At 46.3% G+C, this 16,993-nt stretch overlaps 1 pseudogene; it reads right to left on the reverse strand.

Annotated features, from left to right (window-relative positions):
- Nucleotides 1–14,070: 14,070 nt before the first annotated feature.
- On the reverse strand, nucleotides 14,071–14,641 carry LOC121463094 (annotated as a pseudogene).
- Between the last annotated feature and the right edge of the window lie 2,352 nt (nucleotides 14,642–16,993).

Here is a 16,993-nt window from a genome sequence, read left to right on the forward strand (position 1 = left end):
TTCCTCCCCTGGGGAGAAGTGAATAATGCCCACCCTGCCTTTGTGAGCTCTCAATGACCAACCAAAGTAAGAACCAAATTCAACCTGGGGAACCAATGACTTATTGGGTTTACTTACAACGTATAGGTGAAGGGTTGCCTACAGGAATGTGGGTAACCCCAAAGTTGCCAAGCTGGGAAGTCTTCACCCAGCTTCCCCACAGCCGCAGCTAGAATTCTCCTTCAGCTAACCTTCCTCAGCCTACAGATCTAGCATCTCTCCATACCTTCCCCAGGGCCACATGCAGCCAGGACAGAACTGCCCACAAAGACCAAGGGAGACACTGAAATCTTAAGTGAGTGTCCAGTGACCCTGGACCCCTCCTTCTGTCAGAGAAAACCAACTGTCAACAGGCCAACCCATAATAGTCTCTCACAAGCCTGACAGCTTGCCTCTAATGAAGATGATGGCCATTTTGCTAGATGGCCACATTCTGTAACACTCTGGAACCACTGAGCCAATCCTCCCTTTCTTGACTGTTTAAATAAGATCTGGGCATTCATTTTGAGTGTTATGCCAAGATCACGGAGTCCCCCCAAAACCAACTAGGAGACCCACCGAGTCCTGTATGTAAAAGCAAAGAGCCTTTATTCTTACACAAGTTTGCAAACTCAGACTCTTCTTGTGTTCAATGTATTGAAGTGATCGAAGAGCCCTGAGCTCATTTGGGGTTGGGGGTGAGAGATTTCTAAGGTTCAAGACCCTGATTGGCTGACATTTGTCTAGTGGCATCCTTATGAAAAACAATGGGTGTGTGCTGGCAGGTGATCCTATCTACCATGGTTGGAACATTAGGAATTTCCTTTGGATGGTCTGTTCCTGAGTGGTGCCTGGGTGGCCTACATTTGTGGTCTTTCTTGGAACCAGGTATTGCCTTAGGGTAAACTACTGAGACTCAGGCCTCTATTGAGCTTGTCATGGCTGGGTCCCACATTGAGAACCAGCATCTAGGAAACCACTTGCTGAAGCCATCAACCAAACCCACCTGAACTGCCACAGGTGACCCCACTGGGGCCAAACCCATCTGAACAGCCACAGGTGACCCCTCTGGGGCCAAACCCATCTAAACAGCCACAGGTGACCCCTCTGAGGCCAGCTGGATTCTACAGACACAGTTGACACTGCCAATGGGAACCATCTGCCAAAAACTGGGAACTTCCTGGTAGAAGGCAGCCTGTGTTAGTCATTCTCCTGTGATAAACACTTTAGAAAATTAGCTTACGGGGCTAGAGAGATGGCTCAGCGGTTAAGAGCACTGGCTGCTCACTGCTCATTTAGAGGTCCTGTAGTTCAAGTCCCAGTACCCACATTGGTGGCTCCCAACCGTCTCTAGTTGGGATCTGGTGCCCTCTTCTGGCATAAAGTCATACATGCAGATAGAGCACTCATACATAAACAGATAAATAAAATTTTTAAAAAGAAAAAGGAAATCACCTCGAAGGAGGAATAGCCCATCTCAGAGTTTCTGTGGCTTCTGTCTGTCACTTGGCTCCATTCCTCTTGAGCCCATAGTAAGAAGCTTCATAGTGAACAAGAGACAGAGACAGAAAGGGGCTGGGAGACAAGACACAGTCTTCAAAGACACACCTCCTGTGGCCCACTTCCAACCAGCCCCACCTCCCAAGCGCCCACCCACCCATGAACCCATTGCTGAGTTAGTACACCAGAGATCCAATCACCTCTCAGTCACACCACCAGCTGAGGATCAAGCACTTCGACATGGAACCTTGATGGGGAACCTGAAAAGCCTTCAATAGCCCCAGGGCAAAGAAAGGACATCTTCAAAGAGACCAGTGCCCAGTCTACCCACGGTCTCCATGCATCCTGGGAGGGCCTAGCAGAAGAAGGGAACCCTGACAAGTCAAGATCGGTGCACTGTCAGCACCCACTTTACAGACAAGGATGCTGAGGGGCAGAAAGGCGAGCCAGCGGTGACTTACTGTGGTGCCTGTAGTGTGTGTGCCAAGGAGCATGCAAGTGACAGACATGATGGGATGGGACAGATGACAAAGCCAGGGTGGCACCCAGCCACTTCCTCTGAGATACAGGCATCCAGAGTATTCAGAGTTACCACCCTAAGATGCACACAGAGCCAGGGCCTTGGGAGCCCAGGAAAGCTGTGCCCTTAAGTGACAGCCAATGGTATCTGTTCCTTGTACAAATGACAGAAAGTCACTTCCAGGGTCAAGATCACAACTGATAGAATATTGAAGAGGGAGGTCTGTCCCTTTGGCGACCTGTCTCTCAGGCTAAGGGCTCCCAACATCACGATGCTCCTTATGGAGAGGCCCTGGGACTTGTGGGATCCTGCAAGGTGTGGTGGGACTAATATCTAGTGCCACCATTGGCTTTGCCCATAGGAAGCAACCGCAGGGTGGGAAAAAGCAAGGAATGGGATGGGTAGTGGCAAGCGAGACTCCAGCTTGGTGTATGAGGCTCTGAGCTGAGTGACGCATCACACCCTATGCTCTGGCAGCAGGGTCAGACCACATGGCTCTTAGGCACAGATCGTCTCAACTGTGGGCGGTAGCTTTGTGCCTGAAGCAATGCCTTTGCCATCTCTGAGCCTCTATTTCCTTTTCTTGAGAAGAGAAGGAATAGTAACCTCTCCAAAGGACTGGAAAGATAGCAATGGAAATGAATGATCAGGAGAGAGCCTCACAGGTGTGTCCAGTAGGCTCTACCATTGCCAGGTTACAGATAAAGAGGCTGGTCCAGAGCTGAGGTCACGTACCTGGAAGCAGCTTCCAGCTCTACCTGCGAGATGGCTGCTCTAACTGCCCTGAACGTCTGAGATAGGGTTGTCCAACAGAATCTCCTAGACTAATGCATCAGAGCCCTGCTGTTCAGAAGAAGCTCACATGTTGATACGAAGATTCTAGATCACCAATGCTTGTTGTTCTAGATCAGTCACTCCTGGCTTGGGGGTCTTTGGAAGTCACCAATGTATGCTGAGTTTCAAACTGAATCAGTCCTGCCACCGATTTAGGTTCAAAGAGGAGCAGGTAGAGCAGGTGGCCATGCCGGACTGCCTCTATCAGTGTGGTCACAGGTTGGTGAGCAGTCTGCAGACACTGTCCAAAAAACTCTGTTGGGCAGCTGAACACAAGTACGGAACGACCTAGCAGGCCTGTGAGAGCTATGACCAAATCAGGCCTCCTGCAGGCGTCCACCTCAGTGTCCACAGCTTGGCCCTGCCTAGGCCTCAAAAAGTTGGGGGACACAGCCTGGTGGAGCCACCCATAGGGGAAAATGTGAGCTGGGGACCTTTGTTGCCCCATGTGGAGGGCAAAGAAGAGACTCTAAGTAAGAGTCATATGCTGACTTAGTCCCTTACTGAATCATGGCCCTCCCTTTGCCCCTCTGCATAACAAAGGTGACTAGTCCCAGTCCCCACCATAGAGTTTTGAGGACTCCATGGTCCTTAAAAGCAAGAAGGACCAATTGATTTGCAGCTCATTCTCAGGTCTCTCCCCGATTGTCACTCCTGAAATCTGCCACTCACCAAATCTTTAAATCTTGCCACATCACCAAAGCCTAATTCCCAGGGCCCTAGAAGGGAGGTGACCATGGAAGGCACAGGCAGGGCCACCCATCACAGCTCCCATTCTGCTAAACAGCCCCCTGGAGCCGGGAGACCCTGGGAAGATTATGCTGAATACTCGCTTTCTGAGCATCCAGGGCTGGAGGTTGTCATGGAAACAGCATCTGGTCTATTCACTGGAGTTTTAGAGGCAAGCAAACAGATAACAAAATACAGCAGAGCCCAAATGTAGTGCTTCCTTCGCTTACCCTGATGAGCTGTGTGTGAGGCTGATGGGCACAGAGGGGAGACGGTGGAACTCACCGAGAACGTCCACTCAGGATTTGTTTACAACTGCTTGCTCCTCCGCTCACTCAGCAGGGCTTTGACGGTTTTATTGCCAAAAAGACAGCATCAGACACTTGGCAGCAGGGCAAACAGAACAGCAGAGCCCGGCGCGAACACCTCCATACCCCAAGAGACCTCAAGCAAGAGTAGTGCAGCTTCCGACTCCCAGAGTTCTGGCTCTGTAATGGAGAAGGACGTGCCCCCAGACTTCCATCTTCCTACAGAGTTCCTTGGGAGGGGGTGGGTCTCAAGTCTACAATCCTGGTGGAACACCGTACAGGAAGATCCAAAATATAAATGCACACACATGACATGTGACCTTGTATGCATGCCTGCATGCTCACACACACACACACACACACACACACACACACACACACACGTTCATAAGCATCTGGGCAGCACGCCCCATTGAGCCATACTCTCTGTGCCTGACAGTCAGTATAGGATTGAAACATACAACAGATGAGAGACAGTGAAGTCGTGGGATACAGAGGTGGGGAACTAGATCAGCACTGAAGGCAGAGCCTCTCAGGTAGATGGAAGGTCCCAGGTAGGCTTCCTGGAAGAGAAGGCATCAGACTGAACTCTACCAATGCCTCAGCCTTGTCAAAGGGGGAACACCAGGGCCCCATTCCAAGAACCTCACTGATATTCAGCCTTGCCAAGCAAAGAGCACAGGGATGGCACCGTGGGCATTTAGACAGGGCCACATGTCACACAGAGTCATACAAGGCGGAAGCTGTCACAGAGGCATCATCTGGAGAGCAGTCAAGTCCCACATCAGACATCCAATTAACAAACATCAGGCCTGTCTGGCAGTAGCTTCCCAGGCGGCTTGTAAGGTGTCTCACTAGGCCTGGCTTGGGTGTACAGGACAGAGACAGGAGCTGAGGTCTCCTCGGCTGGTGATCTGGAGCCCATTGGGGCTGACAGTTAATGAACCTCCTCAGGCCCTCCATAGGCGAGTCTTCTGGGCGTCTGTTCGTGGTGGTGACATTACTCACCAGGCTGCACCCTCCAGCAGCCGCATGGCAGGCGACAGTCCATCTACAGAGCAGTGAGACTGAGGTCTCAGACAAACGGCTTATGCCACTGCTTTGTTCTGTGACCCGGAAGAGATAGATGCCTATGGTCAAACTCGTCCTCAGCTGGATCCAGCCACTAACACTCCACGGTCCTCTTTTCCATGGGAAATGTGCAGTTGAAACCAGGAGGAGTCCAGGGGTCATCTATCCCTGCTCTGACTGCCGGGACTGCCCAAGACCTCAGGCGGTAGTTCACCACAGACAGACCCAGAGAGCTCAGGACCGAGGGAAGGCGCACAGATAGCTCCCTTCTCAGGCAGCAGGCAACCTCCACAGCAAAGGCATGTCCTCCAGAGCTGTTTACCTCCCTCTAATTAGGACTAATTTAATCGGCTCCGAAAGAGATGGAAAATGACGGTGCTTCGGAACAACGGCCTCATCAGAGCTGTGTTGCTGTATTTAATTTGGAATTAAAGTGTTTGTCATTCGAGGGCGGGTGTGAGAGAGCCTCATGAAAGATTGATTGTTTTCCTCCATGAGGTGGCTGATTGCTTGGTGCTGTGTGATTGGCACTTACAGAGAACCGAGCCAACCCGACTGGTACTCTCCCACCTGTGAAAACAAACAAGCCTGGTTCTGCACACAGGTTCTCATCTCAAACTTCAGTGGACAGAAATACAAGGTGTGCCCAGCCCGGGCTTCCCTGGGCGTTATCTGAGCACAGTGCAGGAAGCTCCGGGGGTCTGGAGATGCCTGGGCCAAGGGCACACGTGACCAGCTGCTGAGTGGCTTGCCCAGGCACAGCCTTGGGCGCCCGCTGAGGACCCCTCCTCACTGTGCTCACTCTCCTCTGAGAAAGGAACACAAGTGTTGAGAAAGCACGTGACCTTCAGAACTGACTGACAAAGCTGGCATGTCCGTACCAGCAGTATTGGAGCAGACGCCCAGAAGACTCGCCTATGGAGGGCCTGAGGAGGTTCATTAACTGTCAGCCCCAATAGGCTCCAGATCACGAGCCGAGGAGACCTCAGCAAGCATGGCTTGTGGACAAGAAGAATGGCCGACCTCAGCGTCCTCTAAGAGGCAGGCCGTAAGTGTGCAGAAGCCGGGGAGGGTGCTGTGGAACACAGTGAAAGAGTCCCAGTGACGACTTCTGCGGATAATGTCTCATTTCCAGGCTTGAAGAGATGGCTCGCCACTCTTCAGAGAACTCAAGATCGGCTTCCATTGCCCACATGGAGCCCCTCATCCCTCCCTGCCACTCCACTTGCAAGGGTTCTGACACCCACTTCTGGCCTCCACAGGTACCATACATGTGTGACATCCACTCACACATACACTTTTATTGGCCTACTTTTATTTTATGTGCATTGGTATTTTGCCACAGGTGTTGGGTACCCTAGAACGGGAGTTACGGACAATTGTGAGCTCCCATATGGATGCTAGGAATTGAACCCGGTTTCTCTGGAAGAGCAATCAGCACTCTTAACCACTGAGCCATCTCTCCAGCCCCCTACACAGACACTTAAAATTTTTTTAAATTATACTTCCTAAATTTTCAGAGCATGGATACTTGAAGGTGAGGGGAATTAAAATTGCCCTAGACACATACCAGTTCCCTGGAACACGTATACACGAACACACACACACACACACACACACACACACACACACACACCACTCTCCTGCTTCAGAGCCAGGGCTTGCATACATGAGGTCTACCCCCCAATGCCCCCTAAGGTGTGGCTACCCAGCCCTGTGGCTCAGAGTAAGTATGTTCTGAACACTGGCGAGGCATCTCAGATCAAGAGACAGATGGGGGGTCCAGACCATGTGTGGCCCACCTAGCAGGGGACACTGCAGTCTTCCAAAGCTCAGCACTGTACTTTCAGTTGGGGAGCAGAGCGGTTCCCCCTTCTGATGATGTTGGGAAGTCCAGCATAGCTGCTCCTCACACAGCACAGGGTCAAGAGTTCACAGCTGGACCATCGGCTCCTCTCTACTCAAAGTTACAGCCTGCTCCTACCCCTCCAAAGGGCACACGCCCAGCTATGGGCTCTGTTACTGGGTTTCAGCCTAAATGAGAGGAAATGAGGGGATTGGCCCTGCCATCTCTCATGTGAATCTACTCAAAACCCATTGCTACAGGTAGGTGGTGGCTCAGTAGTTAAGAAAACTTGCTAGTCTTGCAGAGGACCCAGGTTTGGTTCCCAGCACCCACAGAGAGGATCACAACCATCTGTGATGAACATACATACCTGCAGTCAAAACACTTATACACAAAAATAAATCTTAAAATTTTCTAAAAGAAAGAAAGAAAAACTAGTAGCTCTGATTTTGTTTATTGCTGAAATCCCCAGACCCATAGACAGCATGTATGTGGTTGAGAGGGAGGTGTGGGAAGACATAAGGAACCACTTACTCTTCACCAGTGCAGCCCTTTGCCTACCACATGCAGGCCCACTCCTTCCAATGTTTGCCTATATCTGTGAAGTTTCCTGTTTGCCTGACCTCCTAAATGTACACACCCACCAAGGCTGATGAAGATGGCAAGCTGTCTCCTATGATAGATGGAAATTGGGATGGATAAATGAATTAAAATGGATGCAGGATGGTGGGTGGCAGAATGGTGGATGAATTAATGAATGCAAGTAGACATAAACTTGGATGGATGGATGGATGGATGGATGGATGGATGGATGGATGGATGATGGATGATGGGTGGATGGATGGATGATGGGTGGATGGATGGATGATGGGTGGATGGATGGATGATGGGTAGATAGATGGATGATGGGTGGATGGATGGATGATGGGTGGATGGATGGATGATGGGTGGATGGATGGATGATGGGTGGATGGATGGATGGATGGGTAGGTGGATGAATGATGGATGGATGGATGATGGGTGGATGGATAGATGGATGATGGGTGGAGGGATGGATAGATAAATGGATGGATGATGGGTGGGTGGATGGATGGATGGATGGATGGATGATAAACACATGGCAGGCAGATAATGGAGAGAAGAATGACAGATGAATGGTGATGGATGCTGTATGAATGGAAAGGATAGATGATGGACAGAATATTGGATGGGTGAGTGGATGGATGCATGGATGGAAACATGGATGGATACAAAAATTGATTGGATGAATAATGGTTAAATGAATGACAGATAGATGGCAAATGGATGAAAAATTGAATGAATAATATATGTATATCTGGATGGATGAATGAATGGATGGATGGATGGATGGAAAGTTGGGTAGATGAGTGACGGATAGATGCTTTCCATACGCCATTTCATACAACAGCCCTACTGTTCCTACCTTGAAAGTAAGACTGCCTTTGGAGAAGAAATACTAATACAGGCAGGCACATGGAGCCTACAGGAGTGTCCATGATGGATCACCACCCAAGAATGAGGCAGAGTAGAGGAACCCAGCAGGGACTTAAACAATCAGATCCCAAAATCCCCCTTGCCAGAGACCACTGGAACATTTCTCCACTGGCCTGAGGATGAAACCAACTGAGTTTCAGGTCTTCCCAAGATAGTCTCATATAGACATTATATAAAACAGTGCAAACCAATGCACTGGGGGACTCTAACACAGATGAGCACACATGTCAGTGTTTTAGAGGTGGTGACAGGGAGGAGAGAACGGGACTCAGGCAATGTGCAGAAGAGAAGAGGGCAAAGGGCTGCTCTGGTGGATGCTACACGTGCTTTTCTGTCCTACCCAACTACGTCTGTTTCCCTTAAACTGGGTGACAAAGGCCTGTCTTTATCATGGTCATATTTCAGGGAAAGGGCTCTCACAACCTTGAGAGGTGTCTTCCGAGCCACAGAAGACACACATCTACAATCAGAAGTCCTTTTTAGTAAGGCTTAGGAAAGGAAGGGTGGGTACAGGCAACAGAGGCTCCTGGCAGTGGGAAGGTGTCAGGGTAGCCTCCACAGGGCTGGAGTCACCCCAAGCCATGCCTCATGCAGCCAAGGTCTTGCTAGAACCAAGGAAGTTCATGTGGAGTTAGCATGTAGGCACCAAGCTCTGGGAGCTGGGAAATCGGCAGGTCCTCATATCCTGCTTGGGGGCTAAAGGATGAGACCCAGAGAGCTCAGAGAACAAATGGAGTATCTTTCAACTCTGACTTCCCTCCACCGCCTTCCTTTCCCATCCTAGAAGGAACTGAACAGCAAGGCAGGAGGCAGCTCAGGTTGGGTCTCAAGTACCCAAGAATAACAGCAATAACACTGGTCTTCTGGAACAGGACCAATGAAAGCAAAATGAAGACTAGAAGGCAGAACAAGAGAGTAATGTACTCTCAGGTGCCTGGGCTACTCCACAGCCTGCTGCAGACCCTGGCTGGCTCAGTCTTGAAGAGTTAGGTGTGTTAAAATGTCTAAACTGAATAAATGCCAAAAGAATGGAATATAGATCATAAATATCTGAGCTTGGATGGGAGTGGAATATGCTGGCTTGAGAAAACTCAAGTCAAGAGAAATAAATGGTGAGCAAGAACAGAGGAAGAAGCATGGTGCCAGGCACAAGTTTAGGCAGGAGTTTTGTTGCTGTTTTAAGGGTAAGAATTTTTTAAATTATGTGTCTGTGTCTTTGTTTGGATTTCTATTGCTATGATAAAACTCCATAGCAAAAAGCAAGTTGGGGAAGATCTTTTCCCATTCAGTAGGCTGCCTTTTTGTCTTATTGACTGTGTCCTTTGCTTTATAAAAGCTTCTCAGTTTCAGGAGGTCCCATTTTTTTATTGTTGCTCTCAGTGTCTGTGCTACTGGGGTTATGTTTAGGAAGTGGTCTCCTGTGCCCATGCATTGAAGACTACTTCCCACTTTCTCTTCTATCAGTTTCAGTGTGGTCAGATTTATATTGAGGTCTTTAATCCATTTGGACTTGAGTTTTATGCATGGCAATAGATATGAATCTATTTTCATTCTTCTACATGTTGACATCCAGTTATGCCAGCACAATTTGTTGAAGATGCTTTTTTTCCCATTGTATAATTTTAACTTCTTTGTCAAATATCAGGTGTTCCTAGGTGTATGGATTAATATCTAGGTTTTCAATTCAATTTCCACTGGTCAACCTCTCTGTTCTTATGCCACTACCAAGCTGTCTTCATTACTGTAGCTCTGTAATAGAGCTTGATGTCAGGGATGGTGATGCCTCCAGAAGTTCTTTTATTGTACCGGATTGTTATGGCTATCCTAGATTTTTTTGTTTTTCCATATGAAGTTGATTGTTGTTCTTTCAAGGTCTGTGAAGAATTGTGTTGAGATTTTGATGGGGATTGCATTGAATCTATAGATTGCTTTTGGTAGGATTGCCATTTTTACTATGTTGACCCGACCTATCCAAGAGCATGGGAGATCTTTCCATTTTCTGGTGCCTTCTTCAATTTCTTTCTTCAGAGAGTTAAAGTTCTTGTCAAACCCCACACCAGACAAAGGACTCATCTCCAAAATATATAAAGAACTCAAGAAATTAGACATTAAAATTCTAAATAACCCAATTAAAAAATGGGGTACAGAACTAAACAGAGAATTTTCAACAGAAGAATCTCAAATAGCCAAAAGATATTTAAGGAAATGTTCAACATCCTTAGCTATCAGGGAAATGCAAATCAAAACAACTCTGAGATATCATCTTACACCTGTCAGAATGGCTAAGATCAAAAGCACCAATGATAGCTTTATACTGGAAAGGATGTGGAGAAAGGAGAACTCTCATCCATTGCTGGTGAGGATGCAAACTTGTACAACCACTTTGGAAATCAGTATGGTGGTTTCTCAGAAAATTGGGTATCAACATACCTCAGGATCCAGCATTACCACTTTTGGGTATATACCCAAAAGATGCTCAATCATACTACAAAAGCATTTGTTCATATACCCAAAAGCCAGAACCTGGAAACAACCTAGATGCCCCTCAACCCAAGAATGGATAAAGAAAATGTGGCACATTTACACATTAGAGTACTACTCAATGGTTTAAAAAAAAAGACATTTTGAATTTTGCATGCAAATGGATGGAATTAGAAAACACTATCCTGAGTGAGGTAACCCAGACCCAAAAAGATGAATATGGTATGTACTCTCTCATAAGTGGATACTAGCTATAAACAAAGGACATTGAGCCTATAGTTCATGATCCTAGAGAAGCTAAGTAATAAGGTGAGCCCAAAGAAAAACATATATAGACCCCCCCTAGAAATTGGAAACAGACAAGATTGCCTGACAAAATTAAGAGCGTGGGGGTGGTGGGAAGAAGGAGGGTGTGGAAGGAGAAAAGAAGGGGAGAAGGGGAAGGTTGAGAAGAACTTGAGAAAATGGGATAGTCGAGATGGAGGAAGGACAGAGATGAGAGCAAGGAAAGAGATATCTTGATTAAGGAAACCATTATAGGGTTAGCAGAAACCTGGCTCTAGAGAAATTCCCAGGAATCCACAAGGGTAACCCCGCCTAAGACCCTAAGCAATAGAAGAGAGGGGGCCCCCATCTTGGCTTGCCCTGTAATCAGATGATTATCTTTTTGTTTTTGTTTTTTTGTTTGTTTTGTTTTGTTTATTTGTTTGTTTGTTTTGAGTCAAGGTTTCTCTGTAGCTTTGGTGCCTGTCCTGGAACTAGCTCTTGTAGACCAGGCTGGCCTCGAACTCATAGAGATCTGCCTGCCTCTGCTTAAAAGGCCACCACCATCCGGCTCTGATGATTATCTTAAATATCACCATAGAACCTTCATCCAGCAACTGATGGAAACAGAGGCAGAGACCCACATCGGTGCACTGGACTGAGCTCCCAAAGTCCAGTTGAAGAGTGGGAGGAATGAGAATATAAGCAAAGAGGTCAAGACCATGATGGGTTCATCCACTTAAACAGTTTACCTGAGCTAATGAGAGATCACCAACTCCAGCTGGACTGGGAAGGAACAAGCATAGGACTAAACTAGTCCCTCTGAATGTGGTTGACAGTTGCATGGCTGGGGAAAGCTGCGGGGCCACTGGCAGGGTTTATCCTCACTGCAGGTATTGAATTTTTGGGATCTATTCTCTTTGGATGTATACCTTGCTCAGTGTAGTAGTATGAGCGGTGGGGCTACATCCCCAGCACCCTGGACGCCTGCTAGCTTGTGCCCCGAAATAATTACACGGAAACTGTATTCTTTGTGTGTGTGTGTGTGTGTATCTCATGATATTTTATTTTTTCTTTTTCCTCTTTCTTTTTATTTTTTATGATTTTATTTTTTATTTATTTATTTATTAAAGATTTCTGTCTCTTCCCCGCCACCCCCTCCCATTTTCCTCTCCCTCCCCCAATCAAGTGCCCCTCCCTCCTCAGCCCGAAGAGCAATCAGGGTTCCCCGCCTCCATCCAGTTCTAGTAAGGCGAGCATCCAAACTGCCTAGGCTCCTACAAAGCCAGTACGTGCAGTAGGATCAGAAACCCATTGCCATTGTTCTTGAGTTCTCAGTAGTCCTCATTGTCCGCTATGAAATGGATAGAAATAGAAAACACTATCCTGAGTGAGGTAAGCCAGACCCAAAAAGAGGAGCATGGGATGTACTCACTCATATTTGGTTTCTAGCCTTAAACAAAGGACATTGAGCCTATAATTAGTGATCCTAGAGAAGCTAAATAAGGAGAACCCAAAGAAAAACATTTAGGCATCCTCCTGAATATTAACCTTCATCAGGCGATGAAAGGAGACAGAGACAGAGACCCACATTGGAGCACCGGACAGAAATCTCAAGGTCCAAATCAGGAGCAGAAGGAGAGAGAGCACGATCAAGAAACTCAGGACCGCAAGGGGTGCACCCACACACTGAAACTGTATTCTTTTAAACACTGTTTGGCCCACTAGCTCTAGCCTCTTACAGGCTAATTCTCATATTTTGCCTAACCCATTTCTAATAATCTGCATAGCACCACTAGGTGCGCTTACCAGGAAAGATTCAGCATGTCTGACCTGGCGGCTTGCTCCATCGCGTCTGCTTCAGAGAGCAGAGCTATTGCGCCTGCCCAGGAGAGGGGAGCATGGCGTCTCTGCTCCAGAGAGCAGAGCTGTCGAGTCTGAGCTCACTTCCTCTTCCTCCCAGCATTCTGTTCTGTTTACTCCACCCACCTATGTTTTAACCTATGAGGCCAAGCAGTTTCTTTATTATAATTAACCAATGACCTTCCTCCATCAGCTCAGCCTAGAAATAGTAGGGAGGGCCTTGGACCTTCTACAAAGCAATGTGCCTTAGCCTCTCTGAGGATTAGATGGGGGTGGGGTGGGAGGGTGTGTGGAGGAAATGAGAGGAGGGGATGGAGTGGGAACTCGGATTGGTATTTTTTTTAAAGAATCTAATAAATTTTTTAAAAATTAAATGTAAACAAAGAGCAAGTTGGGAAATAAAAGGTTTATTTCATCTGACAGTTCCATAACACAGTCCATCGTTCAGAGAAATCAGAACAGGAACCGAAGGACAGTACCTAAAGGCTTGTTTAGTTTATTTTATTTTTTTTGAAGTAAGTGTCATTTTTAATTGAAAAGCTAACAAATGTCTAGTTACATCCCCTTGAGAAGCTAACAAATGTCGGGGTACAGCCCTCCTCCCAAACCAAATGGGTAGTAAACTAAATCTCTAGGCAATATATTCAAAGCTGAGATTAAAAATTAAAGGGGAGGCGGATAAGACAAAACAAGTCCTCAGATCCAATTAAGAGAGCCCAGCTGTATACAAGCTTACCAGCAGCAAAGAGTCTGGAACACATCTTAACAACCCCACTTGCAACATTGACTTCAACTTCCCTTGTTCCAGTTTCCAACTCATGAACAAAGATCATGTTTTATTAATTCTATTTCTTCTCATAAGTTGTTTTATTTACAATGCCAACTTTCAAAGGCTCACTGAAGTTAACTGGACAATGAACTAGGCAGAAATCACTTTACAGAAAGAGGGAAAGCTCAAAATGCCACTTTCCACAGAGAACCCAAAAGTCCAGTTTTATTCAGAATACTGAAAAAAACAAAAGCAAAAGAACTTTTGTTCATAGAAGAAACTCAGCCATGGGTCAGATCTGTACTGGAACTACACATGCAGAGAGGACGAGACTGCGTTTGTCTACTGTTCTAATAATAATTATAAACAGAGCAGTGCAATTAGCATGTGGAGCAACCCTTCTAGTGTTACAGTGTCAGGCACAGCACTTCACTTCTCTTCACACCACTGGTTCTCTTTGCATACCTGGGCCTCTTCCTCTTCAGTAAAGTCATTTTTGATATTGAAGGTTTTACAAATCTCCTCAGGAGTTTTCCCCTTAATCATATTGGCCACAGTCTTGCATGTGACATCAAGCAAACCTTTGATGTCTAAGTAGTTTGCAGCCAGAATAAGTTCGAAAAGTGTTCCTTGGTCAACTTTCAGGACTTCTTGGTCCCAAGCAGGAATATCATCTGTCCGCTTTTCTTTTTCTCATCATCCTCAGGAGGAGGAGGAGGGTCATCCTTGTGATGGGTGCACCACTGAATGACCTTTTTTAGAATTGCTGCATTAACATTTGGTAAAGGAACAGGATCATCATCTCCCTCATCATCCATTCCCAAATCTTCCAGCATGGTCTTGATAGTCAAAGATTGTTTGGCAATTTCTACATCAACTTCAAATATCTCTCCATCAGAACTCTGCAACTTTATAGAAGGCATGGTGCTCGATCTCAAGACCGCAGGCCTGAGGCTGCCGGTCGCCAACTACAGAGAAGGTATGAGGAGGACAAGACCACTCGTTTGTTTATTTTAATAAGACCCCAGCAAGCTCAGCAGTTAAGAGTGTGTGCTGCTCTTACAGAGAACCCAGGTTCAGTTCCCAGCACCCACACTGGGCAGCTTACAACCACCTGTAACTCCAGCTCCAGGGGATCTGACATCCTCACCTGGCCTCCACTGGAACCCACAGGTGGCATACTCTCACATAGATACACACACACACAAATAAAAATTTAAAAAACAGATAACAAAAGCAAAAATAGATAAAGGGGACTAGAGCCAACTGTGATGTTTCTGCATAGCAAAGGAAGTCATCAGTACGGTGAAGATACACTGAAGATAGGACCAAATATTTGCAAACTATCCCAACAAGGGGTTAACATTCAAGCCCATAAGTTATTCGGAACACAAAAAACAATACCCAGAGAAAGAGTAGAACAAAGAAGCATTGATTTTTTTAAAAATCCACAGTGCCAGTAATTATATACATCACCTAAACAGTCTTATAAAAGAAAAAAGTGATGCCTGACTCTGTAAAACAAAAAACAAAACTGTGGTTTAAATGAAAATGGCCCCATAGGCTCCCATAATTGAATACTTGGACACCAGTTCATGGAACTATTTGGGAAGGATTAGGAGGTGTGGCTTTGTTGGAGGAGGTGTGTCACTGGGGGTGGGCTTTGAGGTTTCAAAAGCCCACGCCATTCCCAATGTTGCTTTCTCTCTGGCTTGTGTTTATAGATCAGGTGTGAGCTCTCAGCCTACTGTCCCAGTGCCATGCCTGCTTGTTTGTTGCCATGTTCCCCAACATGGTGACCATGGACTCTAACCCTCCAGAACTGTGAACCCTAAATTTAATACTTTTTTATATAAGTAGCCTAGGTCATGGTGTTTTTAGTAGAACAATAACTAAGACAATGTTTCGTTATTATTATGGCTTGTTTTTATTATCAAGCAGATTGGATTTGGTCTATTTATGTATTTATTATTTATTTATTTTATACACATGGATGTTTTGCTTGAATGTATGACTGTGTATTACCTGTGTGTCTGGTGCCGATGAAGAACAGAAGAGGGTGTCGGTTGTGAGTCACCATGTGGGTTTTAGTAACTAAAACGGAGTCTTCAGCAAGAGCAGCAATGTTCTTAGCCATCTCTCCAGTCCTGCCAACAACTTATAAAAGATACTTTTTTAAAGATTTATTTATTTATTATGTATGCATATATGCCTGGAGGCCAGAAGAGGACACCAGATCTCATTACAGATGGTTGTGAGCCACCTTGTGGTTGCTGGGAATTGAACTCAGGAACTCTGGTAGAGCAGTCAGTGCTCTTAACTGCTGAGCCATCTTTTTTTTTTAAAAAAAAAAAAAGGAGAAACTTTCTAAAACAAAGATTTAAACAAGCAGGAGGACAGAGGCAGGGGAGAGAATGATGGGTGACTTCTAATCAAAGGAGAGCCTGAGCGGCAGCTGTCACATTGAATCAAACAGACCTTCCAAAACAAAGCTTTACTGGAACCAAAATGTACTCCTTCACAGAGGGCTGCAGCATTTCCAACTTGTAATTACCTTTATGTTGTTGTGATTCAACACCAGGACCCAAGTCATCTGAAGGAAGAGCTTGTTTGGATTTAAAATTTCAGAAGGAGAGTCCATCATGCTGGAAGGGTGTGTCAGCAAGGGGCAAGCATGGGAGATCACATCTTCAACTACAACAGGGAACTGAGAGAGAGAACTGGCGGTGGGATGAGGCTGTGACATCTCAGATCAGCTGCCAGTGATGATGTAATTCCTCCAGTAAGGCTGAACTTCCCCTATGACCTCCTCAGACAGCACCACCAACAGGGGACCATGAGTTCAGATACATAAGCTGTGGGGGAAAGTTCTCACTCAAACTACCACAATGGCAATGTTTCCCCATAAAAGGAAAACTGACAGATTTTTTTAAAAGGGAAAACACACCTCTTGGACTTGACTATAGCAGAACACTTCCTGGAAAGACAATCTCTATTCATCCCAGAGAGAGGGCACCAACAGTCAAAAAAAGGGCTCCATCTAAGTTGAAATAGGCAAATCAATGAGTTTATTTAGATTATTCACAGGACATGGGTGACTCAGAGGCAAGTATATCACCGACAAGTCCTACACTCAGCATGGGCTACCAGGAAAAGCTATATCATTGGAGAGTGTAATCTACCCCTAGTGTACCCCCAGTCCATCATTACTCACTGGAAACTAGCACCCCAAGACTTTGGGCAGCTGGATCAGTAGCCAGTGTGATTGGATCTCA

Source organism: Microtus oregoni, unplaced genomic scaffold (assembly GCF_018167655.1).
Source record: "Microtus oregoni isolate MIOR12 unplaced genomic scaffold, Mior012 000025F_ref0000491, whole genome shotgun sequence".
Classification (NCBI taxonomy): domain Eukaryota; kingdom Metazoa; phylum Chordata; class Mammalia; order Rodentia; family Cricetidae; genus Microtus; species Microtus oregoni.